The following is a 27609-nucleotide window of genomic DNA, read 5'->3' as shown; positions in this document are numbered from 1 at the left end:
GGGGGCTGTATATCCTGTTGTCACTGTGGGCATCAGAGCACAGTAGTACACAGCAGAGTCAGACAGCTGAACCCTCTGGATCGTCAAGGGGACGGATTGTGTCTTGGTATTTCGACTTGCATTGAATCTCTCCTTCAACCCTCCAGCATTGTCTCCAGACCCAAAATAATAATGTCTCAGCATATGCTTAGGAAGTTATTTGCTTATTGTTTGTACCTATATAGATAAGCATTTGTAGCACTGGTGTTATATTGACAACTCAGTGGAACCAGTCCTCCTTCAGTAGTAATCACACCTCTTGGTTGCTGTTGAACATTGTCTCCTCTGAACTCTGGGGGGGAAGTAAGACTTGAATGAATTATAAGAGGATGAATTATAAATTAGAAAAATTTAGCAACAATTAGTTAAATATGAGATAAACCAATGAGAGAAAAGGTTCCATAATACCGAATCAGAATACAGCAAGAACCAGCCAGATGATCAGACAGAGTACCATGGTTATACAGAACACACTGAGAGTGACTGTGAGTTACAGTCAGAGGTAGAGATCCTCTCTCTCTCTTCCATGTCCATCTCAGCCTGTATATCACCATCAACTGACAGGCATGAAGGAGGAGCCTGTTCAGAGAGAGGTAAGATTGTATAAAAATGTCAATATTACTTCATCAATATAGTGATTTCTATGCGTTACAGCTGGATTAGTCAACAGACGTGGCGGGCCTGGCACAGCTTCTGGTATATGTCTGTTACATTTATGGGGGGGGGGGGAGCAATTAAGGAAGACAACCTCTTCTGCAAACCATCTCAAACCAGGACAACAGGAGAAGATATTTTTAAAGTGCAGGACAGCTTTGTGACATCAAATGGATATGCTGGTCAAGATGTGTTGGTATCTGTACTGATGGCACAAAAGCCATGACAGGGAGACATAGTGGAGTGGTGCAAGCAGACACTACTTGGGTACACTGCAGCATCCACCGAGAGACTCTTGCTGCCAAGGGAATGCCTGACAGCTTGAAAAACAATTTGGACACTACAATGAAAATGGTTAACTTTGTTAAAGCAAGTCCCCTGAATTCTTGTGTATTTTCTGCACTATGCAATGTAATGGGCAGAAACCATGTAACACTTTTACAACATACAGAAATGCACTGGTTATCATGGGGCAAAGTATTGACACGAGCTTAAAACTTCTTAGGGCTCAGACCCCTTTTTCTCCATTTCCGCCTGAATGACATGCCAAAGCAAACTGCCTGTAGCTCAGGCCCTGAAGCCAGGATATGCATATTATTGGTACCATTTGAAAGAAAACACTTTGACGTTTGTAGAAATGTTAAAATAATGTAGGAGAATATCACACTATAGAATGGTAGGAGAAAATCCAAAGAAAAACCAAACAGAATGTTTTTTTGGGGTGGAGAGACCATCCTCTTAGAAATATATTTTAAAATATATTGTAAAATAGCTCCCTGGCTTCCACAGGGTGTCAGCAGTCTATGTTCAAAGTTTCAGGATTGTAACTTCAAAAACGAATAAGAAATAAGGGTTTTGTATGAGGACACAGTCTTCAGAATCCGTGTCATCGCGCACCATGATGAAGTTGCGCACCTGCTAAAATCGGTTTCCTATTGAACATACTTCTTTCCAAAATATATATTATAGTTTGATTACATTTTAGGGTGTCTAAGGAGTAAATACAAACATATTTTGACTTGTTGAAACAAAGTTTAGGGGTAGATTTTCAGATTCCTTTCTCTGCAAGTGGAATGAGTGGATTACTGTAACAAATCTTGTTAGTGCTAGGGTCTATCTTTCTCCATTTCAGCCTGACGTGCCCAAAGTAAACTGCCTGTTGCTCAGGCTCTGAAGGATATGCATATAATTGGAACCATTGGAAAGAAAATTTGTAGAAATGTTAAAATAATGTAGGAGACTATAAAACAATAAATATGGTAGGAGAAAATCCTAAGAAAAACAAACCAGAACTGTTGTTTTTTGAGAGCCCTTGCTCTTTCATTAGAACGTAAAGAGAAAAAAGTTTAATCCAGCTCCCAGTATGCAATTCCTATGGCTTCTACTGGATGTCAGTAGTATTTGTTCAAGGTTTCAGGCTTGTTTCTTCCCAAAAGATAAATCATTTTTTAGTTTTAGTACTGGGACTCAGAATTGGAAATCAGTCTGTGCGTGCGATGAAGAGGACGCGCACCTGCTAATATCGCTTTCCAACTGAACATACTTATTTCCATATGAAATATTATAGTTTAAATACATTTTAGGGTACCTGAGGATTAAGTAGAAACGTATTTTGACTTGTTTTAACCTCTTAAAGCTAGGGGGCAGAATTTCAACTTCCTGCTACTCATGCCAAGAATATAAGATATGCATATTATTCATAGATTTGGATAGAAAACAGTCTGAAGTTTCTAAAACTGTTTGAATAATGTCTGTGAGTATAACAGAACTTATGTAGCAGGCAAAACCTTGATGACTAACTGTTCAGATTTATTTTATTCCCCCCCATCTGTTCACTATATTGTCTTTGCCATTGGATATTTAATAGGAACCCATGACCAGCTCTGAAACCAGATTGCATAGCAGAGAAGGTATGGTGAGATTCGAAATGGTCGGTAATCTGTTTGTTGACTTGGCTTTCGAAGACCTTAGAAAGGCAGGGTAGGATAGATATAGGTCTGTAGCAGTTTGGGTCAAGTGTGCCACCCCCTTTGAAGAGGGGGATGACCGCAGCTGCTTTCCAATCTTTGGGAATCTCAGACGACACGAAAGAGAGGTTGAACAGGCTAGTAATGGGGGTGGCAACAATTTCGGCAGATAATTTCAGAATGAAAGGGTCCAGATTGTCTAGCCCGGCTGATTTGTAGGGGTCCATATTTTGCAGCTCTTTCAGAACATCGGCTGATTGGATTTGGGAGAAGGAGAAATGGGGATGAGCGCCATATTATGTTTTTGTGTTGGTTAATAACCAGTTGCGACGAGCAAACCCGTATCCGGGAGCGTAATCATAGCCTCAAATGCATTAGCATAACGCAACGGACATAAATACCCCTATAAACTTTTCCTATTCATGAAAATCGCAAATGAAATTAAATAAATATATTCAAACACAAGCTTAGCCTTTTGGTAAGGGCAGTCAGGTCTGGGAAGAACCAAGGGCTATATCTGTTCCTGGTTCTAAATTTCTTGAATGGGGCATGCTTATTTAAGATGGTAAGGAAGGCATTTAAAAAAAAAAACAGGCATCCTCTACTGACGGGATGAGATCAATATCCTTCCAGGATACCCCGGCCAGGTCAATTAGAAAGGCCTGCTCGCTGAAGTGTTTCACGGAGCGTTTGACAGTGATGAGTGGAGGTCGTTTGACCGCTGACCCATTACGGATGCAGTCAATGAGGCAGTGATCGCTGAGATCTTGGTTGAAGACAGCAGAGGTGTATTTAGAGGGCAAGTTGGTTAGGATGATATCTATGAGGGTGCCCGTGTTTAAGGCTTTGGGGAGGTACCTGGTAGGTTCATTGATAATTTGTGTGAGATTGAGGGCATCATGCTTAGATTGTTGGATGGCTGGGGTGTTAAGCATGTTCCAGTTTAGGTCGCCTAGCAGCACGAGCTCTGAAGATAGATGGGGGGCAATCAGTTCACATATGGTGTCCAGAGCACAGCTGGGGGCAGAGGGTGGTCTATAGCAGGTGGCAGCGGTGAGAGACTTGTTTTTAGAGAGGTGGATTTTTAAAAGTAGAAGTTCAAATTGTTTGGGTACAGACCTGGATAGTAGGACAGAGCTCTGCAGGCTATCTTTGCAGTAGATTGCAACACCGCCCCCTTTGGCAGTTCTATCTTGTCTGAAAATGTTGTAGTTTGGGATGAAAATGTCAGAATTTTTGGTGGTCTTCCTAAGCCAGGATTCAGACACAGCTAGAACATCCGGGTTGGCAGAGTGTGCTAAAGCAGTGAATAGAACAAACTTAGGGAGGGGGCTTCTAATGTTAACATGCATGAAACCAAGGCTATTACGGTTACAGAAGTCATCAAAAGAGAGCGCCTTGGGAATAGGAGTGGAGCTAGGCACTGCAGGGCCTGGATTCATCTCTACATCGGCAGAGGAACAGAGGAGGAGTAGGATAAGGGTACGGCTAAAAGCAATAAGAATTGGGCGTCTAGAACGTCTGGAACAGAGAGTAAAAGGAGGTTTCTGGGGGCGATAAAATAGCTTCAAGGTATAATGTACAGACAAAGGTATGGTATGATGTGAATACAGTGGAGGTAAACCTAGGTATTGAGTGATGAAGAGAGAGATATTGTCTCTAGAAACATAATTGAAACCAGGAGATGTCATCACATGCGTGGGTGGTGGAACTAATAGGTTGGATAAGGTATGGTGAGCAGGACTAGAGGCTCTTCAGTGAAATAAGCCAATAAACACTAACCAGAACAGCAATGGACAAGGCATATTGACATTAAGGAGAGAAATGCTTAGTCGAGTGATCAAAAGGGTCCAGTGAGTAGAGAGGTTGGTTGGGGTCACAGCGATTTAGACAGCTAGCCGGGCCATCGGCAGCAAGCTAGCATAGGATGGAGGTCTGTTATTAGCCACCTCGTGCGTTTCCGTCGGTAGGATTAGTGGGGTTCCGTGTGGTAGAGGGGATGAATCCAAATCACACAAAAAAACAATAGATATAGTTATAGAGGCCCAATAATAAAAAATAAAAAAAATAATAATACAAAAAATTGTCCGATAGGTCTATTCAGATAGCAGCCGATAAGACAGCTAACGATTAGTGGACCACAGATGGGCGTTCAGGTAACGTCGCGATGGAGGAGCCAGCCGGATAACTCCTTCGGGTAGATAACGTCGGTAGTCCAGTTGTGAATGCCCGGTGGTGCTCCGCTTTGGCAGTAAAATGGGTCCGGATAGGTGATTGTAGCCCAGGAGTGATTGATGGAATTCTTCAGCTGGCTAGCTCCGGAATAATTGATGTTTGCTGCGGAATCGGTGAAAGCCGGTAGTCACACGGATAGCAGCTAGCTAGCTGCGAGATCCAGGTATGAATGTCCAGAGTTAGCGGTTGAAATCCAGGGACATGGAGAGAAAAATAGGTTCGGTATGTTCCGTTCCGAGCCGCGCCGTACAAAACTGGCGATAGATTTTCGAGCTAAAGGATAGCTGATGACCACAAAACGTGGTTAGCTGAATACTAACGATTAGCCAGTAAAGAAGCTAACTAGCTTCTGATTAGCTTCTGATTAGCTTCTGGCTAGCTTCTGGATTAGCTTCTGGCTAGCTTCTGGTTAGCTTCTGGTTAGTTTCTATGGAGGATTACAGATTTGCGGTAAATAATATATATATTTTTTTATAAATATAAATTGGTGAGGCGGGTTGCAGGAGAGTGTTTTGAAGATGAGTTTCTGGAAAATAAAAAAATATATATAAAAATATATGCAAAAAAAGTTGTAAATATATATACAGGGCACGACAAGACGAGGACAAAAGATGTCTGAACTGCTATGCCATCTTGGTTTTTGTGGATGGGATCCTTTTTTTTAAGTAAGTGAATATTTAACCTCTTGAAGCTAGGGGCACTATTTTTATGTTTGGAAAAATAACGTTCCCAAAGTAAACAGCCTATTTCTCAGGACCAGATGCTAGAATATGCATATAATTGACAGATTATGATAGAAAACACTCCACACAGTTTCCAAAACTGTCAAAATATTGTCTGTGAGTATAACATAACTGATATTGCAGGCGAAACCCTGAGAAAAATCAAACCAGGAAGTGGCTTCTATTTTGAAAACTCAAGGTTCCATAGCCTCCCATTGCTCCATTTAAAGAGATATCAACCAGATTCATTTTCCTATCGCTTCCTCAAGGTGTCAACAGTCTTCAGACATAGTTTCAGGCTTTTATTTTGAAGAATGAGCGTGAACGACCACATTGCGTAAATGGATAGGTGGGGGCTCTCAGAGTGAGTTGTGCGCAAAAGAGAAAGGGGGCCATTGTTACCCCATTGTTATATTATCGAATAGATATTTGAAAAACACCCTGAGGATTGATTATAAAAAACATTTGACATGTTTATGTGGACATTATGGATATAATTTGGAATCCCGGTAGCGGGATAATTGTCATCAGCAACTGTTGAATAGCATAGCGCAACAGTCAAATAATATTGCTAAAAAATATTAATATTCATGAAATCAGAAGTGCAATATAGGAAAACACAGTTTAGCCTTTTGTTAATCCACCTGTCGTCTCAGATTTTGAAATTATGCTTTACAGCGAAAGCAATCCAAGCGTTTGTGTAAGTTTATCGATAGCATAGCATAGCTTTATGTACACTAAGCATTAAGTAGCTAGGTCACGAAAATCAGAAAAGCAATCAAAAAATCGATTACCTTTGATGATCTTCGAATGTTTTCACTCACGAGACTCCCAGTTACACAACAAATGTTCCTTTTGTTCCATAAAGATTATTTTTATACCCAAAATACGAACGTTTGTTTGTCGCGTTATGTTCAGAAATCCACAGGAAAGAGCGGTCACGACAACGCAGAGGTATGGTTAGCAGATGTTAATGCGAGTGTAGCGAAATGCTTGTGCTTCTAGTTCCGACAATGCAGTAATAACCAACAAGTAATCTAACTAACAATTCCAAAACTACTGTCTTATACACAGTGTAAGGGGATAAAGAATATGTACATAAGGATATATGAATGAGTGATGGTACAGAGCAGCATAGGCAGGATACAGTAGATGGTATCGAGTACAGTATATACATGAGGTGAGTATGTAAACAAAGTGGCATAGTTAAAGTGGCTAGTGATACATGTATTACATAAGGATGCAGTCGATGATATAGAGTACAGTATATACGTATGCATATGAGATGAATAATGTAGGGTAAGTAACATTATATAAGGTAGCATTGTTTAAAGTGGCTAGTGATATATTTACATCATTTCCCATCAATTCCCATTATTAAAGTGGCTGGAGTTGAGTCAGTGTCAGTGTGTTGGCAGCAGCCACTCAATGTTAGTGGTTGCTGTTTAACAGTCTGATGGCCTTGAGATAGAAGCTGTTTTTCAGTCTCTCGGTCCCAGCTTTGATGCACCTGTACTGACCTCGCCTTCTGGATGATAGCGGGGTGAACAGGCAGTGGCTCGGGTGGTTGATGTCCTTGATGATCTTTATGGCCTTCCTGTAATATCGGGTGGTGTAGGTGTCCTGGAGGGCAGGTAGTTTGCCCCCGGTGATGCGTTGTGCAGACCTCACTACCCTCTGGAGAGCCTTACGGTTGTGGGCGGAGCAGTTGCCGTACCAGGCGGTGATACAGCCCGCCAGGATGCTCTCGATTGTGCATCTGTAGAAGTTTGTGAGTGCTTTTGGTGACAAATCAAATTTCTTCAGCCTCCTGAGGTTGAAGAGGCGCTGCTACGCCTTCTTCACGATGCTGTCTGTGTGAGTGGACCAATTCAGTTTGTCTGTGATGTGTATGCCAGGGAACTTTAAAGTTTCCTCCCTTTCCACTACTGTTCCATCGATGTGGACAGGGGGGTGTTCCCTCTGCTGTTTCCTGAAGTCCACAATCATCTCCTTAGTTTTGTTGACGTTGAGTGTCAGGTTATTTTCCTGACACCACACTCCGAGGGACCTCACCTCCTCCCTGTAGGCCGTCTCGTCGTTGGTGGTAATCAAGCCTACCACTGTTGTGTCGTCCGCAAACTTGATGATTGAGTTGGAGGCGTGCGTGGCCACGCAGTCGTGGGTGAACAGGGAGTACAGGAGAGGGCTCAGAACGCACCCTTGTGGGGCCCCAGTGTTGACGATCAGCGGGGTGGAGATGTTGTTGCCTACCCTCACCACCTGGGGGCGGCCCGTCAGGAAGTCCAGTACCCAGTTGCACAGGGCGGGGTCGAGACCCAGGGTCTCGAGCTTGATGACGAGCTTGGAGGGTACTATGGTGTTGAATGCCGAGCTGTCAGCGATGAACAGCATTCTCACATAGGTATTCCTCTTGTCCAGATGGGTTAGGGCAGTGTGCAGTGTGGTAGAGATTGCATCGTCTGTGGACCTATTTGGGCGGTAAGCAAATTGGAGCGGGTCTAGGGTGTCGGGTAGGGTAAATAATATCCATGATGTCCACAGAAACATGTCAAACGTTTTTTTATAATCAATCTTCATGTTGTTTTTAAAACATATATTCGATAAGTGTGTGTGTGTAGGTTTTTCAGTAACAGCGGGAGGAACAATGCGCACAAACTCACTCTGAGAGCCCCCGCCTATTCACTTACGCAATGTGATCCTTCACGCTCATTTCTCAAAATAAAAGCCTGAAACTATGTATAAATACTGTTGACACCTTAGGGAAGCCATAGAAAAAGGAATCTGGTTGATATCCCTTTAAATGGAGGAAAGCATGCATAGGAACACAGAGGTTTCAAAATAAGAGGCACTTCCTGATTGTATTTTCCTCAGGCTTTCGCCTGCAATATCAGTTCTGTTATACTCACAGACAATATTTTTACAGTTTTGGAAACTTTAGAGTGTTTTCTAATTATATGCATATTCTAGTTTCTGGAGCTGAGAAATAGGCAGTTTCAAAACGGTACGTTTTTTAGCCAAAAACAAAAATACTGCCCCCTACACACAAAAGGTTAACTCTAGTTCACGGACAATGTCAAATGTGATATAGTGAAAATCCTGAGTGAGTTGGGTGCGCAATTACGCAGGTACTTTCCCAAAATGGATGACACAAACTACTGGATTCGTTATCCCTTTCGTGCCCTGTCTCCAGTCTACTTAACGATATCTGAACAAGAGACCCTCATCGAAATTGCAACAAGCAGTTCTGTGAAAATGTTATTTAATCAGAAGCCACTGCCAGATTTCTGGTTTTGGCTGCGCTCAGAGGATCCTGCCTTGGCAAATCACGCTGATGCCCTTTGCAAACACGTACCTATGTGAGAGTGGATTCTCGGCCCTCACTAGCATTAAAACTAAATACAGGCACAGACTGTGTGTGGGAAATTATTTAAGACTGAGACTCTCTCCAATACAACCCAACACTGCAGAGTAACGTATGTGCATCCTTTCAAGCATACCCTTCTCATTAACCTGTTGTGAGCTATTCACAATTGATGAACAAATCAGGTTTTATATGTAAGATGGTGATATAAAGTGCAAAATTATTGATTATTATTATTTGTGCCCTTGTCCTATAAGAGCTCTTTGTCACTTCCCACGAGCCGGGTTGTGACAAACACTCATTCTTATGTTTAATAAATGTATCATATAGTGTGTGTGTGGCAGGCTTACAATGATGGCAAAAACAACATTTGAGAGTGCACTGACCCTGGTGCTAGAGGGGGTACACAGCTGGAGGTTGAATGAGTATCTAATTCAGGTCTGCTACTGTACATCAAGTATATTGCAATACATTCTGTGCTTTGGTCCCAACTTTTCATCAGTACTATATGTTTCTATGGACACACGTGCACCAAAAAGATTTTCTAACGAGGTTGTATCTCCTGTTGTCACAGTAGGCCTCAGAGCACAGCAGTACGCCTCAGAGCACAGCAGTACAATGCAGAGTCAGACAGCTGCAACCTCTGGATAGTCAAGGGGACTGATTTTACTGTGAAATCAGTAGTAGTGTCTCCGGTGAAAATCCCTTCACAGCGTAAACATGGGGTTGCTATTTGCTAGTTGTTTGTACCAGATGAGATTTTGGTGATTGATCAGTTGTAATGAATAGACAAGTCAGTGTTGCTGGTTGTCCTTCTACGGCCATTACATCTTCTGTTGGCTGTGTTACATTCTCTTCTGCTCTGCACCCTGAAAAGAAAGATAAATATATCTTCACAACATTTAATAATAATGTATGTAAATAAAATGAACAAATGCACAGAAAGAGACAGATGAACAGAGTGATGATATACCAAAGCAGCATGTAGGCAGAACATGCAGGATCAGCCAATTTCTCATGACTAGTTGGTCAGTTTGAAGTGGAAAAGGTAAGGAGCAGAACAATGCTGATCTATCTATCACAGAGCTTTAACTTCTTTGGGCTGAGATGCCGCTAACGGAATCGATATGACAACAGCCAGTGAAAGTGCAGGGCGCCAAATTCAAAACAACAGAAATCCCATAATTAAAATTCCTCAAACATACAAGTATTTCACACCATTTTAAAGATACACTTCTTGTTAATCCCACCACAGTGTCCGATTTCAAATAGGCTTTACGGCGAAAGCACCACAAACGATTATGTTAGGTCACTGCCAAGTCACATAAAAACACAGCCATTTTTACACAATACATGTATGTTTTGTTCGATAAAGTTCATATTTATATCAACAAATCTCAGTATACATTGGCTCGTTATGTTCAGTAGTTCCAAAAACATCCGTTAATTTTGCAGAGAGCCACATCAATTTACAGAAATACTCATAATAAACGTTGATCAAAGATACAAGTGTTATACATGGAATTTTAGATACACTTCTCCTTAATGCTTTGCTGTGTCAGATTTCAATTTTTTTAACGGAAAAAGCAAACCATGCAATAATCTGAGTACGGCGCTCAGAGCCCAAACAAGCCAAAAAGATATCTGCCATATTGTGAAGTCAACAGAAGTCAGAAATAACATTATAAATATTCACTTACCTTTGATCAGAATGCACTCCCAGGAATCCCAGTTTCGACAATAAATCTTTGTTTTGTTCGATAAAGTCCAAAATTGATGTCAAAATAGCTTCTTTTTTTTAGCGCATTTGGTAAACAAATCCAAACTCACGTCGCGCGTTCACCAGTTGCAGACTAAATGTCAAAAAGTTCCGTTACAGTCCGTAGAAACATGTCAAACGATGTATAGAATCAATCTTTAGGATGTTTTTATCATAAATCTTCAATAATGTTCCAACCGGAGAATTCCTTTGTCTGTAGAATTGCAATGGAACCTGAAACTATGTATAAATACTGTTGACACCTTAGGGAAGCCATAGAAAAAGGAATCTGGTTGATATCCCTTTAAATGGAGGAAAGCATGCATAGGAACACAGAGGTTTCAAAATAAGAGGCACTTCCTGATTGTATTTTCCTCAGGCTTTCGCCTGCAACATCAGTTCTGTTATACTCACAGACAATATTTTTACAGTTTTGGAAACTTTAGAGTGTTTTCTAATTATATGCATATTATAGTTTCTGGAGCTGAGAAATAGGCAGTTTCAAAACGAGACGTTTTTTAGCCAAAAACAAAAATACTGCCCCCTACACACAAAAGGTTAACTCTAGTTCACGGACAATGTCAAATGTGATATAGTGAAAATCCTGAGTGAGTTGGGTGCGCAATTACGCAGTCTGTAGAAACATGTCAAACGATGTATAGAATCAATCTTTAGGATGTTTTTATCATAAATCTTCAATAATGTTCCAACCGGAGAATTCCTTTGTCTGTAGAATTGCAATGGAACGCAGGTCGCTCTCACGTGAATGAGTGTGGCCAGCTCGTGGCTCTCTGCCAGATACTGGACTCATTCCCCTCTCATTTGGCCCCACTTCACAGTAGAAGCATAAAACAAGGTTCTAAAGACTGTTGACATGTAGTGGAAGCCTTAGGAAGTGCAACATGACCAATATCCCACGGATTCTTCAATAGGGAATGAGTTGAAAAACAACCAACCTCAGATTTCCCACTTTCTGGTTGGATTTTTTCTCAGGTTTTTGCCTGGCATATTAGTTCTGTTATACTCACAGACATCATTCAAACAGTTTTAGACACTTTAGAATGTTTTATATCCAAGTATACACTGCTCAAAAAAATAAAGGGAACACTTAAACAACATAATGTAACTCCAAGTCAATCACACTTCTGTGAAATCAAACTGTCCACTTAGAAAGCAACACTGACTGACAATAAATTTCACATGCTGTTGTGCAAATAAAATAGACAACAGGTAGAAATTACAGGCAATTAGCAAGACACCCCCAATAAAGGAGTGGTTCTGCAAGAGGGGACCACAGACCACTTCTCAGTTCCTATGCTTCCTGGCTGATGTTTTGGTCACTTTTGAATGCTGGCGGTGCTTTCACTCTAGTGGTAGCATGAGACAGAGTCTACAACCCACACAAGTGGCTCAGGTAGGATGGCACATCAATGCGAGCTGTGGCAAGAAGGTTTGCTGTGTCTGTCAGCGTAGTGTCCAGAGCATGAAGGCGCTACCAGGAGACAGGCCAGTACATCAGGAGACGTGGAGGAGGCCATAGGAGGGCAACAATCCAGCAGCAGGACCGCTACCTCCGCCTTTGTGCAAGGAGGAGCAGGAGGAGCACTGCCAGAGCCCTGCAAAATAACATCAGGCAGGCCACAAATGTGCATGTGCATTTGCCAGAGAACACCAAGATTGGCAAACTCGCCACTGGTGCCCTGTGCTCTTCACAGATGAAAGCAGGTTCACACTGAGCACATGTGACAGACGTGACAGTCTGGAGATGCCGTGGAGAATGTTCTGCTGCCTGTAACATCCTCCAGCATGACCGGTTTGGCGGTGGTTCAGTCATGGTGTGGGGTGACATTTCTTTGGGGGGCCGCACAGCCCTCCATGTGCTCGCCAGAGGTAGCCTGACTGCCATTAGGTACCGAGATGAGATCCTCAGACCCCTTGTGAGACCATATGCTGGTGCAGTTGGCCCTGGGTTCCTCCTAATGCAAGACAATGCTAGACCTCATGTGGCTGGAGTGTGTCAGCAGTTCCTGCAAGAGGAAGGCATTGATGCTATGGACTGGCCCGTCCGTTCCCCAGACCTGAATCCAATTGAGCACATCTGGGACATCATGTCTCGCTCCATCCACCTGTCCAGGAGTTGGCGAATGCTTTAGTCCAGGTCTGGGAGGAGATCCCTCAGGAGTCCATCCGCCACCTCATCAGGAGCATGCCCAGGCATTGTAGGGAGGTCATGCAGGCACGTGGAGGCCACACACACTACTGAGCCTCATTTTGACTTGTTTTATGGACATTACATCAAAGTTGGATCAGCCTGTAGTGTGGTTTTCCACTTTAATTTTGAGTGTGACTCCAAATCCACACCTCCATGGGTTGATACATTTGATTTCCATTGATAATTTTTGTTTGATTTTCTTGTCAGCAAATTCAACTATATAAAAAAAAGGTATTTAATAAGAATATTTAATTCATTCAGATCTAGGATGTGTTATTTTAGTGTTCCTTTTATTTTTTTGAGCAGTGAACTAATAATATGAACTGGGACTGAGTAGCAGGCAGTTTACTCTGGGCACCTTATTCATCCAAGCTACTCAATACTGCCCCCTGCCATAAGAAGCTTTAACACCCTCTGTCCTACTGTTGATGCTTCATGTTGTTCTGTATTACATGCAGTAGTAGACCATGGGGAGGTGTCTGTCTGTATGGAATCCTCTGATTCAGGGGTGTGTGTGCTTTGTTAGGTTGTCCCCCTCAGGTTGACTTTCATACTGTACCACCAAGCCAGTCAGGATTGTGAGGTGTAACTACAAACAACAATATTGTTGCACTTTAAAATGACCAAGTGTTTATCCATCCAATATCAGAACAATTGAGAATACTGATTGAAGAGTGAAGAAGACATCTTTCTCACAGTGTGTTGAATATGAAGACAGAGAATCACTTGGCCACCTGGTGATTGAACACAGCACAGGTGTGACCACAGTTCTCTGATCTCAACCTCTGACATTATGACATCAAATGTGGTTGATACTTAATTATGATTTCTACTTCATCAAAGCACTTTTGGTCTGCATTTTTTTGTACAACGTCTTATACACATTATACACATCACTGTGTATCATCTCTGCGAGCACAGTAGTAGAGAGCTGTGTCTGCCAGGGTTAGGCTTGTTATGACCAGTTCAGTTGATGTCCGGGACGTTGTGGGTTTATATCTCTTATCAGAGATATGTTCACTGCTCCATGATCTAGCACCTTTATACAGTAGAAACTGAGGAGCCTGTTTAGGATAATGCCGGTACCAGTAAAGCCAAATATTTTCATAGCTTGTATCATATGAGCATCTCAGAGTCACAAGTTCTCCCTCTGTACTGATCACTTCATTATTTACAGGACTAATGTGATCCCCATAATTCTGTCCTGTAAAGAAAGAATAGTAAAATTTTAACAAAGTGTAAAATCTACGTGCTGTAGAAATTGGGGTGGAAATGTATTAACAGTAATGATATATTAACAAAGTAAAAGTCATACCATGATATAAAACATGATATTAAATATTGTTTACCTGAGGCTAGAATGAGAACCAGTATCAGAGAGTTCTCCATGTGGAACATAAAAATACCAGATCATATCTCTGCCTTGGTTAATTAATTATGTTGCTGCAGTGCTTGCTGCTGAGAGTTTTCTGCAGAGAGAAAGTTTGTTCTTCACGTTTGGCGGAGAAATCGACCGGAAATTGTGGTCACGAAACGCCGACAAATATTCCAAATTAGCTCCATAATATCGACAGAAACATGGCAAACGTTGTTTATAATCAATCCTCAAGGTGACCAGTTCCGCCTACGGGTATTCTTCAACATAAATGCGTAAAACTACGTCACAATGCTGTAGACACCTTTGGGAATACGGAGAAAGAGTAATCTGGTTAATAGCCAATTCACTGCTCAATAGGGACGCATTGGAATGCAGCGCTTTCAAAACATTTCCGGATTGTATTTTTCTCAGGCTTTCGCCTGCAACATCAGTTCTGTTATACTCACAGACAATATTTTTACAGTTTTGGAAACTTTAGAGTGTTTTCTAATTATATGCATATTATAGTTTCTGGAGCTGAGAAATAGGCAGTTTCAAAACGAGACGTTTTTTAGCCAAAAACAAAAATACTGCCCCCTACACACAAAAGGTTAACTCTAGTTCACGGACAATGTCAAATGTGATATAGTGAAAATCCTGAGTGAGTTGGGTGCGCAATTACGCAGTCTGTAGAAACATGTCAAACGATGTATAGAATCAATCTTTAGGATGTTTTTATCATAAATCTTCAATAATGTTCCAACCGGAGAATTCCTTTCTCTGTAGAATTGCAATGGAACGCAGGTCGCTCTCACGTGAATGAGTGTGGCCAGCTCGTGGCTCTCTGCCAGATACTGGACTCATTCCCCTCTCATTTGGCCCCACTTCACAGTAGAAGCATAAAACAAGGTTCTAAAGACTGTTGACATGTAGTGGAAGCCTTAGGAAGTGCAACATGACCAATATCCCACGGATTCTTCAATAGGGAATGAGTTGAAAAACAACCAACCTCAGATTTCCCACTTTCTGGTTGGATTTTTTCTCAGGTTTTTGCCTGGCATATTAGTTCTGTTATACTCACAGACATCATTCAAACAGTTTTAGACACTTTAGAATGTTTTATATCCAAGTATACACTGCTCAAAAAAATAAAGGGAACACTTAAACAACATAATGTAACTCCAAGTCAATCACACTTCTGTGAAATCAAACTGTCCACTTAGAAAGCAACACTGACTGACAATAAATTTCACATGCTGTTGTGCAAATAAAATAGACAACAGGTAGAAATTACAGGCAATTAGCAAGACACCGCCAATAAAGGAGTGGTTCTGCAAGAGGGGACCACAGACCACTTCTCAGTTCCTATGCTTCCTGGCTGATGTTTTGGTCACTTTTGAATGCTGGCGGTGCTTTCACTCTAGTGGTAGCATGAGACAGAGTCTACAACCCACACAAGTGGCTCAGGTAGGATGGCACATCAATGCGAGCTGTGGCAAGAAGGTTTGCTGTGTCTGTCAGCGTAGTGTCCAGAGCATGGAGGCGCTACCAGGAGACAGGCCAGTACATCAGGAGACGTGGAGGAGGCTATAGGAGGGCAACAACCCAGCAGCAGGACCGCTACCTCCGCCTTTGTGCAAGGAGGAGCAGGAGGAGCACTGCCAGAGCCCTGCAAAATAACATCAGGCAGGCCACAAATGTGCATGTGCATTTGCCAGAGAACACCAAGATTGGCAAACTCGCCACTGGTGCCCTGTGCTCTTCACAGATGAAAGCAGGTTCACACTGAGCACATGTGACAGACGTGACAGTCTGGAGATGCCGTGGAGAATGTTCTGCTGCCTGTAACATCCTCCAGCATGACCGGTTTGGCGGTGGTTCAGTCATGGTGTGGGGTGACATTTCTTTGGGGGGCCGCACAGCCCTCCATGTGCTCGCCAGAGGTAGCCTGACTGCCATTAGGTACCGAGATGAGATCCTCAGACCCCTTGTGAGACCATATGCTGGTGCAGTTGGCCCTGGGTTCCTCCTAATGCAAGACAATGCTAGACCTCATGTGGCTGGAGTGTGTCAGCAGTTCCTGCAAGAGGAAGGCATTGATGCTATGGACTGGCCCGTCCGTTCCCCAGACCTGAATCCAATTGAGCACATCTGGGACATCATGTCTCGCTCCATCCACCTGTCCAGGAGTTGGCGAATGCTTTAGTCCAGGTCTGGGAGGAGATCCCTCAGGAGTCCATCCGCCACCTCATCAGGAGCATGCCCAGGCGTTGTAGGGAGGTCATGCAGGCACGTGGAGGCCACACACACTACTGAGCCTCATTTTGACTTGTTTTATGGACATTACATCAAAGTTGGATCAGCCTGTAGTGTGGTTTTCCACTTTAATTTTGAGTGTGACTCCAAATCCACACCTCCATGGGTTGATACATTTGATTTCCATTGATAATTTTTGTTTGATTTTCTTGTCAGCAAATTCAACTATATAAAAAAAAGGTATTTAATAAGAATATTTAATTCATTCAGATCTAGGATGTGTTATTTTAGTGTTCCTTTTATTTTTTTGAGCAGTGAACTAATAATATGAACTGGGACTGAGTAGCAGGCAGTTTACTCTGGGCACCTTATTCATCCAAGCTACTCAATACTGCCCCCTGCCATAAGAAGCTTTAACACCCTCTGTCCTACTGTTGATGCTTCATGTTGTTCTGTATTACATGCAGTAGTAGACCATGGGGAGGTGTCTGTCTGTATGGAATCCTCTGATTCAGGGGTGTGTGTGCTTTGTTAGGTTGTCCCCCTCAGGTTGACTTTCATACTGTACCACCAAGCCAGTCAGGATTGTGAGGTGTAACTACAAACAACAATATTGTTGCACTTTAAAATGACCAAGTGTTTATCCATCCAATATCAGAACAATTGAGAATACTGATTGAAGAGTGAAGAAGACATCTTTCTCACAGTGTGTTGAATATGAAGACAGAGAATCACTTGGCCACCTGGTGATTGAACACAGCACAGGTGTGACCACAGTTCTCTGATCTCAACCTCTGACATTATGACATCAAATGTGGTTGATACTTAATTATGATTTCTACTTCATCAAAGCACTTTTGGTCTGCATTTTTTTGTACAACGTCTTATACACATTATACACATCACTGTGTATCATCTCTGCGAGCACAGTAGTAGAGAGCTGTGTCTGCCAGGGTTAGGCTTGTTATGACCAGTTCAGTTGATGTCCGGGACGTTGTGGGTTTATATCTCTTATCAGAGATATGTTCACTGCTCCATGATCTAGCACCTTTATACAGTAGAAACTGAGGAGCCTGTTTAGGATAATGCCGGTACCAGTAAAGCCAAATATTTTCATAGCTTGTATCATATGAGCATCTCAGAGTCACAAGTTCTCCCTCTGTACTGATCACTTCATTATTTACAGGAGTAATGTGATCCCCATAAATCTGTCCTGTAAAGAAAGAATAGTAAAATTTTAACAAAGTGTAAAATCTACGTGCTGTAGAAATTGGGGTGGAAATGTATTAACAGTAATGATATATTAACAAAGTAAAAGTCATACCATGATATAAAACATGATATTAAATATTGTTTACCTGAGGCTAGAATGAGAACCAGTATCAGAGAGTTCTCCATGTGGAACATAAAAATACCAGATCATATCTCTGCCTTGGTTAATTAATTATGTTGCTGCAGTGCTTGCTGCTGAGAGTTTTCTGCAGAGAGAAAGTTTGTTCTTCACGTTTGGCGGAGAAATCGACCGGAAATTGTGGTCACGAAACGCCGACAAATATTCCAAATTAGCTCCATAATATCGACAGAAACATGGCAAACGTTGTTTATAATCAATCCTCAAGGTGACCAGTTCCGCCTACGGGTATTCTTCAACATAAATGCGTAAAACTACGTCACAATGCTGTAGACACCTTTGGGAATACGGAGAAAGAGTAATCTGGTTAATAGCCAATTCACTGCTCAATAGGGACGCATTGGAATGCAGCGCTTTCAAAACATTTCCGGATTGTATTTTTCTCAGGCTTTCGCCTGCAACATCAGTTCTGTTATACTCACAGACAATATTTTTACAGTTTTGGAAACTTTAGAGTGTTTTCTATCCTAAGCTGTCAATTATATGCATATTCTAGCATCTTGTCCTGACAAAATATCTCGTTTACTATGGGAACGTTTTTTTTCCAAAAATGAAAATACTGCCTCCTAGTCACAAAAGGTTAACTTCCTGGTGCACCGATCCCTTTAGCGGAATCATTTTCCTCAACTTCCGCTGAATCGCAGAGCACCAAATTCAATTTGAATTATAAAAAATATTTAATTTTCATGAAATCACAAGTGCAATATAGCAAAACACAGCTTAGCTTGTTGTTAATCCACCTGGCGTGTCATATTTCCAAAAATCTTTTCGGCGAAAGCATACCAAGCGTTTATGTAAGGACATCTCTCTCAGTAGACAAAATATTACAAACAGCTAGCAGCCAAGTAGATTGGTCAGGAAAGTCAGAAAAGCAATAAAATGAATCGCTTTCCTTTGATGATCTTCAGATGTTTGCACTCACGAGACCTCCAGTTACACAATAAATGTTCCTTTTGTTCCATAAAGATTATTTTTATATCCAAAATACCTCCATTTGGTTGGTGCGTTATGTTCAGAAATCCACAGGCTCGAGCGGTCACAACATTGCAGACAAAAATTCTAAATAGTATCCGTAATGTTCGTAGAAACATGTCAAATGTTTTTTATAATCAAGCCTCAGGTTGTTTTTACAAAATATATAATCGATAATATTTCAACCGGGACTGTAGCTTCTTCAATAGGAGAGAGAGAGAAATGTCTGCTCCACTCTGTTGGCGCATGCAAAACGCTGCTGGCACCCAGCCATACAATGACGCAATGTGATTTTTCTCGCTCATTTTTCAAAATAAAAACCTGAAACTATGTCTAAAGACTGTTCACACCATGTGTAAGCCATAGGAAAGGAATCTGGTTGATATCCCTTTAAATGGAGCAAAGGCAGGCTATGGAACAGAGAGCTTTCAGGAAAATCAACACTTCCGGGTTGGATTTTCCTCAGGTTTTCACCTTTAATATCAGTTCTGTTATACTCACAGACAATATTTTGACAGTTGTGGAAACTTTAGTGTTTTCTATCATAATCTGACAATTATATTTATATTCTAGATTCTGGGCCTGAGATATAGGCAGTTTCATTTGGGTATGTGTTTCATCCGAACATCAAAATACTGCCCCCTACACTCAAGAGGTTAACCGTGATGGAGAGGTCTTTGACTGGGCAGGCCTTCCCAGGGAGAAAGAGCAGTTCCATCTTGTCGAGGTTGAGAATGACTGAACATTCTTTGTATACCAAACCTTTATCACCACCACCATCACACTTCATTAAGTGCCAGCATTGAATGTGTTTTACGACATAAACTGGGCAGTAGGTTGCCAGTTCTAATCCCTGGATCTGGTAACTGGAGGGTTCTGATCCTGACTACAATTCCCTACCGTTGGGCCATTGAGCAAGGCCTTTAACCCAACAACATGCTCTCCATCCAACGGTGCTGCACTGCCACGACCCTGTGCTCCTCTCAATTGTGTGTGTGTGAAATGTGCTATCTAGGGGAGTTGAGTAACGAGAGCAGAAGACACATTTCTGTTGAAAAGATGGGCAAAAAAGGTGCTTTGGGAGGAGCTACTGTTCAAACTGTACATATGATTACATGATACACATATTTTAGTTAATTAGTTGGTCAACATACAGTAGATGAAAGATGAATAATGATATTACTTGGTTTGATCTGGATCTTCTTGCACAGGTGAGCATTAATGTGTGAAAGTCACATATTTCAAAAAAATATTTTTGAATTTTGCGCACTTTCCGCTTTTTCAGCGGAATGTTGTTGAGGGGTTCCGCTAGCGCAATGCCTGCCCTAGAAAGGTTAACCTTTTATGACTAGGGGGCAGTATTTTAATTTTTGGATAAAAAACGTTCCCGTTTTAATCAAGATATTTTGTCACGAAAAGATGCTCGACTATGCATATAATTGACAGCTTTGGATAGAAAACACTCTGACGTTTCCAAAACAGGCGAAACCCAGATAAAAATCCAAACAGGAAGTGCCGCATTTTTTGAAACCGCCTCATGCCAATGACTCCTTATATGGCTGTGAATGAGCTACGAATGAGCATACGTTTTCTTCGTATTCCCCAAGGTGTCTACAGCATTGTGATGTCTTTTTACGCATTTCTGTTGATAAATAGCCGTAAGGGACCACATTTAGCAAGTGGTCACATGATGTCCCCCGCAGAAAATCTTGCGTAAAACACTGAGGTAGCCATTTTTCCAATCGCTTCTTATGAGAAACCAATTGCCTCAACGGATATATTATCGAATAGATATGTTAAAAACACCTTGAGGATTGATTCTAAACAACGTTTGCCATGTTTCTGTTGATATTATGGAGCTAATTTGGAAAAAAGTTTGGCGTTGTAGTGATAGCATTTTCCGGTCGATTTCTCAGCCAAGCATGATGAACAAACGGGAGCTATTTCGCCTACAAAAATAATATAATATTTTTGTAAAAAAGGAACATTTGCTATCTAACTGGGAGTCTCCTGAGTGAAAACATCCGAAGTTCTTCAAAGGTAAATTATTTAATTTGATTGCTTTTCTTATTTTCGTGAAAATGTTGCCTGCTGCCAGTAGAGCCTAGCATAGCATTATGCCATGATAAACTTCCACAAATGCTTGTCTAGCGTTGGCTGTAAAGCATATTTTGAAAATCTGAGATGACAGTGTGATGAACAAACGGCTAAGCTGTGTCTCAATATATTTCATTTGTGATTTTCATGAATAGGAACATTTTCTAGGGATATTTATGTCCGCTGCGTTATGCTAATTCATTTGAGGCTATGATTACGCTCCCGGATCCGGGATTGCTAGTCACAAGAAGTAGAAAAAAATAATAACTTGTTTGGTGTTCGCCAAAAGGCATGCGGGAAACTCCCCAAACATATGGAAGAAGCTACTCTGGTCAGATGAGTCAAAAATGTAGCTTTTTGACCATCAAGGAAGCGCTATGTCTGGTGCAAACCCAACACCTCTCATCACCCTGAGAACACCATCCCAACAGTGAAGCATGGTGGTGGCAGCATCATACTGTGGGGATGTTTTTCACCGGCAGGGACTGGGAAACTGGACAGAATTGAAGGAATCATGGATGGCAGAAAATAAAGGAAAATTCTTGAGGGAAACAAGTTTCAGTCTTCCAGAGATTTGAGACTGGGACGGAGGTTCACCTTGCAGCAGGACAATAACCCTAAGCATACTGCTAAAGCAACACTTGAGTGGTTTAAAGGGAACATTTAAATGTCTTGGAATGGCCTTGTCAAAGCCCAGACTGTCACACCCTGATCTGATTCACCTGTCCTTGTGATTGTCTCCACCCCCTCCAGGTGTCGTTTATGTTCCCCAGTGTATTTCAAATCAAATCAAATCAAAGAAAAATTGTCACATACAGTACACATGGTTAGCAGATGTTAAATTCGCAGAGGCAATATCCCCGATCTTACCTGTTTCAGTACGCAGAGACAATATCCCTGATATTACCTGTTTCAATACGCAGAGACAATATCCCTGATCTTACCTGTTTCAATACTCAGAGGTAATATCCCTGACCATAGCTGTTTCAATACGCAGAGGCAATATGCCTGATCTTACCTGTTTCAATACACAGAGGCAATACCCCTGATCTGACTTGTTTCAATACGCAGAGGCAATATCCCTGATCGGATCTGTTTCAATACGTAGAGGCAATATCCCTGATCTTACCTGTGCACATAGTGATCTCTTGCTTTTAGGTAGGTTATACATGATATATCGCTCACACGCAAATTCACACTTAATTAAACAAAAATGTTCTCAATTTTTGTTTATGATTAATCTCCTCCACCCATTTGTTTCATTTTGCATCAACAGTTGTTTTTTAATCATGTTTATGTCTCACTTAATTTGGTTTTTGTACAGATGTTCACAGTCAGACTGTTGAAAAAGGTCAAACATTTCAGTTTCCCCCTATGGATAGATCCCATTGAAAAACATGACTAGCTATTCTGGCAGTTGGCATATCCAACAGTCTATTCCAAAGTCTCAACATACACGCCTCCCATCTCACCTCACAGGGTTCCCAGCCCATGTTCCCTGTTATTGCAAGTATAGGTGCTAACCTGTGAACACCTAAAATGTAACGTACTGCTGCTCTGTTATAAACATGTTTGTTTTTAAAATACCTCTCCGCACCCCACACTCCTACTGAATAGTCCAGAACAGGACACACGCATGTCTGATACAGTTTGGAATACGTAACATAACCAATATTTTTGAGTGTTTTTTGTTTTTCCTATAACTCCCCCAAGATCTCTACTTGCTGAGTCGGCCAGGGCAGATGTTCCGTATAGAAAGGTAATATGTTCGTCAATAAAAATACCCAAATATTTATAAATGCTAGTAACCTCGAGTGTCTTCAACAAAACAAAACTTAAAACACTTCTCTTAGTAGCTGGTTTTCTAAAATGCATTATCTGTGTTTTTGTCTGGTTAATCATGAGTCTCCATTTTTTAGACCAATTGACTGCACATAATAACATGTTCTACAGGTCTTGTTCAGTTTCTACCATCAAAATAATATCATCAGGATATAACAGGATTCTTAGCATTTCATCATAATATCTTACTCCAATATTGAACTGTTTCATTTCTTTTGCCAAATCATGTATAAACAAAGCAAACAAAGGGTGTGGGAAACCAATCTGTACGATATTCATTAACATGCACACACGCAATTGGTACTTTGTAAAGAGATTGGATTGCCTGATCAAATTTCCCATCAATCCCTGTCTTTAACAAACTGTATGCTAAAAAGATCCCTACTAACAAAATCAAAAGCTTTCTGGAAATCAATGAAACATGCAAAAGTAGGCTTCTCTTCATGTAATCTATTTCTAATTATTGTACAGACCGAGTGTAAAGACCGACACCGAAAATGAAAAGCATGTACTGTGAGTCAACATTTAATCGGGAACAGACAGGTAACAAGATAGGCACAGCGTCGGCACACGGGTAAACAAGGACATACGACAATCAATACTAAAGTAGGGAACAGAGCGGGGAACCAGACATATATAGGGAAGGTAATGACAGAGGTGATTGAGTCCAGGTGAGTCCAATAATTGCTGATGCGCCTGACGGGGGGAAGGTAGGTGTGCGTAATGATGGTGGCAGTAGTGTGCATTGCTGGGGAGCCTGGCGTTCTCCAGCGCAGGTGGGGAAGAGGGGAGCTGGTGTGACACTGAGACATCTATACAGGCTCTGTATTTACGAAAACCATTTGGTTCTTCCACCAGAATGTTTTGGTCCTCCAAAAATGTAAATAGCATATTGTTGAGGATGGATCAATATAATGTATAAACCGTATCTAATAAACTTGTGCCTTTATAGTTCAGTGTCACTCTCGGGTAATTTTTTGAAGATTTGGGAATGGGATTCACTATAGACTTATACTGAGTGGATGGCAGTATACTATACTCAAAACAATTTTGGAGCAAATCATATAGGATGTCAATTCATTTGGGGGGATTTTAAAACCTCATTAGGCACTTCAACAATGCCAAACGCTTTCCCATTTTTTTCAGCGTCAATCACCTTTTTAACTTCTGCCACAGACAACTCCTCATTTAAATATGGGTTAAATATGTAAAAGGTTTCTAACATTGTATTTAGCTCTCAGGGAACATATGTCTTTTTAAAATTCTTCCTCAAAATATGCCACATTTTCGTTAACTGAAAACAAACAAGCAAACCCCTTCTCCCACTCCTTAAATATCTGTGTAATATCAGAGGTCAGCCCCGCCCTGCTCTTCCCTGACTTCTATTGGAATTTTCTTTTGTCGTTTTGGACCTAACTTGTTTATTTGGCTCCAAAACTGTTCAGGATTTCTTGTCTGTATCTCCTCAAGGTGTAATAACTGCCCTCTCTGATATCTCCGTTTAAATAGGTGCAGTCTTTTAACAAACACATACTGTTTTTTTCTTAAATTCCTTCTTACACTGTTCTCTTGTATTCCTGTATTTACACTGTAAAAATATTTACTCAGCCTTGCGTATTACGGACCACAGATCCCTTAACTAATTATTCCGATAAGGCTTGTTATGTCACTCTCTGACCTTAGAGATCCCTTTAATTCTCTATTTGGTTAGGTAAGGGTGTGACTATGGTGGGCAATCTAGTTTTTCTATTTCTTTGTTGGCCTGGTATGGTTCCCAATCAGAGTCTATCGTTGTCTCTGTTTGGGCATCATACTTAGGCAGCCTTTTTTCCACCTTAGGTTGTGGGATCTTGTTTTTATGTAGTGCCTGTGAGCACTCTTGTCTTTACATCTCTTTTGTTGTTTTTGTTGTTGAGTTTCATTTTAATAAACATGTGGAACTCTATGCACGCTGCGCCTTGGTCCGCTCATTTCAACGAACGTGACATGTTCAGCTTGTAAACTTTCCTAGATGGAGGGTGTATTCTTTATTCACATTTTTTTACTAGTGAGAGACAATAGAGGCGGCAGGCTAGCCTAGTGGCTAGAGCGTTGGACTAGTAACCGAAAGGTTGTAAGATCGAGTCCCTGAGTTGACAAGGTACAAGTCTCTTGTTCTGCCCCTGAACAAGGCAGTTAACCCCCTGTTCCTAGTGAAAAATAAGAATTTGTTCTTAACTGACTTGCCTAGTTAAATAAATGTAAAAAAAGTAGGTGTCAGTAAAGAAACATCAATTTGCTCCTATTCTTTTAAATGACGAATTCAGCATGTCACCACTACAGGTGTCTGTGTTGTAGAATAATTCCCCCCACCAAACAGAATATACATTCATAATGTTTAAACCCTTCTTGTCACAATTGCATATTATGTTTGTGCTTCTTGTATTCACAATTTGTAATTATTTTATACACTGAACAAAATGATAAATGCAATATACAACAATTTAAAAGCTTTTACTAAGTTACAGTTCATATAAGGAAATCAGTCAGTTGAAACCGGGATACTTGTCTACCTACTGAATTGACCATAACCCTGGTATTAACGCTAACCCTAGCTTCAGTTGGCACAAATAATGAAGCACATTAGGATAAGCAGGATTATGAGGCAGACCGTTTTCTACTTGATTAACTCCAGGCAGGAGTGAGAGGTTTATTTTATGAACCAAATCAAGAGGCACCCCCTGCATCATTGTCTACATGGTGACAGTGGTGGAAAAAGTACCCAAATGTCATTCTTGAGTAAAAGTAAAGAAATGGAAAATTAGTAGAACATGACTCAAGTGAAATTCTCCCAGTAAAATACTACTTGAGTAAAAGTCTAAAAGTATGTATTTGTAATATATACTTTAAGTATCAAAAGTAAATGTAATTGCTAAAATATACTTAAGTATCAAAAGTAAAAAAAATATATATATAATTTCAGATTACTTATGTTAAGCAAACAGCACAATTATTATAATTTACAGTTTAGGGGCACACTCCAATGTAATGTACAAACAAAGCATTTGTGTTGGGTGAGTCTGCCAGATCAGAGGCATGATCAGGGATGTGTGTGAATTGGACCTTTTTCTTGTCAAGACCATATTCTTATTTACAATAACAGCCTCCCGGGGGAACAGTGGGTTAACTGCCTTGACCAGAGGCAGAACAACCTTGTCAGCTCAGGGATTCGACTCCGCAACCTTTCAGTTACTGGCCCAACACTCTAACTGCTAAGCTACCTGCCACCCCACAGTGTTACTCTTTAATTTTGAACCTTGTTTGAACAGTGGCTATAATGAACATTGAGAAAACTCACCAACAAGTGCAGAAATGAATAAAAGTGGATAGAGGAACATGATGATTGAAGTTCAGCAGCTCTCTCAGTAACACTGAGGTACCTCTCCCCTGTAACAAACTAAATGATATCCCCATGTGGTCTGCTTAGCTTAGCTCCTCCTCTTGAATAGATAGCCGTTCCTGAACAGTGTTGGCAGGTTTCCTGTTGCTGTGGGCTCCAGGGCACAGTGGTGTCTATCACTACAACAACCTGTATGGAGCTCCAGGTCCACACAGGTTCTCTCATTGATCAGTTTAGCAGTCATTCTTGGGTATGGATGAGTAGCTTCCACTACACGTAGATTTGCAGTGTCTGTGAGGAGGAGGAATTGGGATGCTCACCCAGGGTACTTTCTGGAGATAATTCACCTTTACTGTATAGTTACCGGAGAGCTTAACTCTGTTACCCTGTGTGACTTGTGAGGAGAGCCAACTATAAGAAACAACATTATTACACTGTCAAAATCCCAAGTTCTTTTCCAACCACTTAAAAAATTGTAATTGAAGACTACTGATTGAAAAGTGAAGAATACATATTTCTCACAGTGCATTGAATAGGAAGACAGAGAAACACTAGACGACCTGCTTATTACACACAGCACAGGTGTGACCACAGTTCTCTGATCTCAACCTCTGCCATTATAATATCAAATTGTGGTTTGATGTTCAAATTTGATCGTCGGTTCATCAAAGCATTTTTGATCTGCAGGTTTTTGTACAGCGTCTTAGCCACATTCTATCACTGGGCATAACAATTCTCATAATAACAGTCTCTGAGAGCACAGTAGTAGAGAGCTGTGTCTGCCAGGGTTAGATGTGTTATGATCAGTTCAGTTGTAGTCTGAGATGTTTTGGATGTATATCTTTTATCAGGGATATGTTCCCTCGTGCTTGATCTGGCACCTTTATACAGTAGAAAGTGAGGAGCCTGGTAATCATAATGCCTGTACCAGTAAAGCAGAGGATAATTCCAGCTTGCATCATATGAGCATCTCAGAATCACAGGTTTTCCCTCTGTACTGATGACTTCATGTTGTACAGCAGTAATGTGCTCCCCAGCAATTAATTCTGTAAAGAAAATATAGAAACATAATCAATTGGGTGTCAATCTTAATTTCCATTACCAATACGGGCTCACTTAAAACATTTCGTAATCCTCACCTGTACAAAATGTAGAGAACATCCAGATCAAACCAAGTAACATCATCATGAATCTACTGCATGTTGACCAACGAACTAACTAAAATATGTATCCTGTAATCATATGTACAGTTTGAACAGGGTCTTCGTGGCTCCTCCCTATACAACTGTATTGTCCATGTTACACTCCCCCAGATAGCACATCTCACACACACAATTGAGAGG

The 27609-nt window shown here is 41.1% G+C and overlaps 1 long non-coding RNA gene across 3 annotated transcripts; it reads right to left on the bottom strand.

The window, feature by feature from the left end:
• LOC149982070 (uncharacterized) lies at positions 1 to 27609 on the bottom strand. Of its 3 annotated transcripts, none has more exons than XR_016482549.1 (6): positions 27406 to 27609; positions 27195 to 27312; positions 26789 to 27045; positions 26225 to 26677; positions 448 to 618; positions 1 to 331 (listed from the first exon to the last, which is right to left on the bottom strand). It is a non-coding gene; the product is annotated as an uncharacterized LOC149982070 (long non-coding RNA). The 3 variants fall into 3 exon arrangements; XR_016482550.1 differs by having other exon boundaries at positions 26225 to 26557; XR_016482551.1 differs by lacking the exon at positions 26789 to 27045 and having other exon boundaries at positions 3 to 331; positions 26225 to 26557; positions 27406 to 27605.

The sequence above is a fragment of the Oncorhynchus mykiss genome, chromosome 8 (assembly GCF_057628025.1).
Source record: "Oncorhynchus mykiss isolate SJ-2025 chromosome 8, ASM5762802v1, whole genome shotgun sequence".
Lineage (NCBI taxonomy): Eukaryota > Metazoa > Chordata > Actinopteri > Salmoniformes > Salmonidae > Oncorhynchus > Oncorhynchus mykiss.
Note: the sequence above shows the minus strand (reverse complement) of the source record. Positions and strands in the feature narration are given on the sequence as shown.